This window comes from Elephantulus edwardii, unplaced genomic scaffold (assembly GCF_000299155.1).
Source record: "Elephantulus edwardii isolate Elephantulus edwardi_28Jun2011 unplaced genomic scaffold, EleEdw1.0 scaffold00157, whole genome shotgun sequence".
NCBI lineage: Eukaryota > Metazoa > Chordata > Mammalia > Macroscelidea > Macroscelididae > Elephantulus > Elephantulus edwardii.
In genome coordinates this window covers 1889230-1892921 of record NW_006399907.1, presented here as the reverse complement: position 1 = coordinate 1892921, position 3692 = coordinate 1889230, and the positions used below count along the sequence as shown (strand labels likewise).

Sequence of the window (3692 nt, the reverse complement as noted above, 5' to 3'; positions counted from 1 at the left end):
CAGAGTGGAGGGACAGCGCAGGAGGGGGAAGACCCTCTATGAGGTGGATTGATTCAGTGACTGGGGTAATCGGGATGGGTGTGTCAGAGGCTATGAGATTGGCACAGGATAGAGCAAGGTTTAGGGCTGTTGTACATAGGGTTGCTATGAGTCGCAAACAACTCGATGGCACATAACAACAACAACAACAACATCCTTAACAAAAATAAAAATTGCTGATATTTAAACCTTTTAATTAGCTATTCTTTTTAGGAGGTATGGAGGTGACTCTGATCCATAACAACCCTATGTAAAAGAAATTAAAACCTTGGCCAGTGCCATACCATTCTGATTTTCTCTGTCTGCTGTACTTTAGCCTATTGTTGTAATAGCTGTGTCAGTCCATCTCATTGAGGTTTTCCATCTCTTCTGACTCTCCATTCTTTCAGGCATGGTGTCTCCTTCTAAAGACTGCTTCTTCCTGATCACATGCCCAAATTACGTGAGATGAAATCTCACCATCCTTGCTTCTAAGGAATACTCTAGCCACTCTTCTCCCCAGGCAGGATGTTCTTTTGACATGGCCTTCTTTTTTTTTAGTTATGCAGTAGCAACCATGACATAGTCATCTTTTATATGTCATTTTTCTGTATTTGTTACCTATATACTGTCGTGATATATACATGCATTCAAAGTATTGAAAGATTTTTTTAAAAATTAAAGTGTTAAGATCGCCTTTACAAAAACTATTTGCCAACGTGTATTTGAAAATGGTCCTATGACAAAGCATTCTCTTTTTGTTTTGTTATTTGCTGCCAGGTTGGTTCTGACTCATGATGATCTTATGTAGAACAGGTTGAAACATTGCCTGGTTCTGTGCCGTCTTTGTGATTATTAATTTGTTTGACTCTGTTGTTATGGCTATTTAGTGTGCTCCAGTTTAGAGGACTCATCTTTCAGCACTATATTGGATAATATTCTGTTGTCAAGCCTGAAGGTGTCCATTGGCAAGTTTTTGGAGGTAAATTGCCGGACCTTTCTTCCTAGTCTGTCTTAGTGTGGAAATGCTATTGAAACTTATCTACCATTGGTGACTGATGGTATTTGAAATATTGGTGGCATTGCTTTCAGCATCATAGCAACACAAAGTCACTACAGGATCATAAGCTGATAGTTGCTTGGTTGTTAATTCTGACTTAAGGTCATTCCATGTCAGAGTAGAACTATGCTCCACATGACTTTTTACTAGCTCTCAACCCTGTCTTACACTAAACCAGTCTCACTGACTTCGACACACCTAGCCCCCATTACCCTAGTTACTGTGTCAATCCATCTCATCCAGGATCTTCCTCTCTTGTTCTGTCCCTCCATTCTTCCAAGCAGGATGTCCTTCTCTGAGGTCTGGTATCTCATAGTCACCTGCCCAAAGTATGTGAGATGGAGCTTCAAAATTCCAACCTCCAAGGAGAAACTTAGTTTCACCCTCTCTAAGACAGACCTGTTCGTTCTCTTGGTAGTCTATGGTATGTTCAATACTCTTCTCCAGCACTACAGCTTAAAGACATTGATTCTTCTTCTGTCGCCCTTTTAGTCATTGTCTAGTTCTCTGATGCATATGAAGACCATGGCCTGGTTCAGGCACACCTTAGTCCCTAGAATGACATTATTAATCTTTAGCACCAGCAGTCAGGGAATCAAAAACCAAATTGCATTAGAAAAGTCTGCTGTCAGAGACCTCTCCAAAGTGCTGAAGAGTAATGATGATTATGTCATTAGTTAGGGTGTTTCTCCCCCTTTGTTTTAAGAAACAGAAAAGCTAATGTCAAACAATTTTCACTCAGTAAGAACTCTTTGTGGTCAAGATGACTGAAAAGTTTAGTGGAATAATCTAAACTCTCTTACAGAACTCTCTGGATCTTTCCTGATTTTAGTTTAAAATAAGTGTTACTTAAATGTCAGGATAGATGTCTTGCCTTTAATGACAGTATAGCTGCAGGATGTTTCATTTTATATCCTGACATTCAGAGCTGAGGGTAGGGTGGGAAGGGAAATACTTTCTTAAACTGTTAAAAAATTCTGAAGTTATCTATGTTGGAATGTCTTGTTTAAGGGGCCTGCCATTCAGCTAAAACTCTGTCTTGGGGATGAAATGTTCTGATATCAGAAGCAGTGCTGTTGGACACGCATTTGTCCCTCTTTAGTCAGGACTCCTACAGGAAGGAAATGCAGGGAATTGTGGGTAGGCAAGGAAGTACAGGTCCACATTGGCCAAACAGGATTACCCCAAAGCCTTCATGAAATCCCATTTCCAAAGTCCTTGCAAACAGTTAACATTTTTTGAAGCCATTAGTTATTTCTGTTTCTTATATCAAACTATTATCTTTCTGGTTCACTATTGTTACAATTTATAGTCGCTTTGTTTTAGGTGGAGTTCATTTCCTGATGAAAAGGAGAGTTATCTGAGTACTTTTACACATGTTGTAGTAAATGCTCAATAGTCTGTCTGGTTTAAACTTTATCTTGACATTAGCTTAAGAAGAAAAACACTATCAGGAAATCAGAGGAGGGCATAGTAGTGCAAGGTAAAAAAAAAATTCAACAGTTTATTGTACATATTTTTTTAATGTCAATAATGTTGACATGAACTAAAAAAGGAAGGAAAGTTTATGAAACAAACTTTTCCAAGTAAAATTGTTAGTCATAAGCATCTATGAAAAGCAAATACATATAAGTCTCCATTTCACTTTTTTGATCGTTTCATATATATTTAGGGATGATAGAGTGAGAATTGATACCTTTGAGCTTTGGTGTTGGAGAAGAATATTGAATATACCACCGACTGATAGGAGAACAAACAGGTTCATCCTGGAAAGGATGAGGCCAGGCTGCTCCTTGGAAGCAAGGATTCTGAAGCTCCCTCTGACTTACTTTGGACATGTTGCAAGGAGGAATCTGTCCTTAGAGAGGGGCGTCATGCTTGGGAGGGTAGAAGGACAGCCCAGGAGAGGAAAACCATTAAAGAGATGGATTGACTCAGTGACTGGGAGAATGGGGGGTAGGTGTGTTGGAGACAGGATTTGCACTGGATAGAACAGGATATAGAGCTGTTGTATATAGGGTTACTGTGAGTTGCAAGCAACTCAGTGACACATAACAACAACAGTAACAACAACAAACAACAACAACAACAACATATATACTTAAAAGTTTAGGAATATTGTCAGTCGGGATTAATCTCTTCTGTGTTTTGTTTTTTTTGGTAGCAGTTAATATCTTTTATGTACCCCATATTTATCTCTTTATTATTTATTTTATGTCTTTCTTCATTTGAATATCAGCTCCTTGATGACAGGAGTTTTAGTCTGATTTGTTCTCTACTTTATCCATAGTGCCAGGCATACAGCTGATCATATCTCAGCTTCTTCATATTTACTGAATAAATAAATGAAAAAAATTGTAATTGGTACAGGAGAATGCTTACAGATTAAATAGGTATGGAGAGAGTGAGACCAAGTTGCTCTTTAGTGGCAAAGATTTCGAAGCTTTGTCTCACATATTCTGGGCATGTTGCCAGGAGGTTCCAGTCCTTGGAGAAGCCCATCATGTTTGGAAGGATGCATGGGCAACACAAGAGAGGAAGACCCAGGATGAGATGGATTGACACAGAACAAGGATAATGGGAGGGGTCTCAGAGAGAGTGAGATTAGCTCAGG

General features: G+C 39.0%; 1 protein-coding gene across 1 annotated transcript in view; it reads left to right on the top strand.

Moving 5' to 3' along the window:
* Positions 1 to 3692, top strand: part of ITPR2 (inositol 1,4,5-trisphosphate receptor, type 2) — a 732333-nt gene that overhangs the window by 43034 nt on the left and 685607 nt on the right. The gene's annotated exons all lie outside the window — the stretch shown is intronic.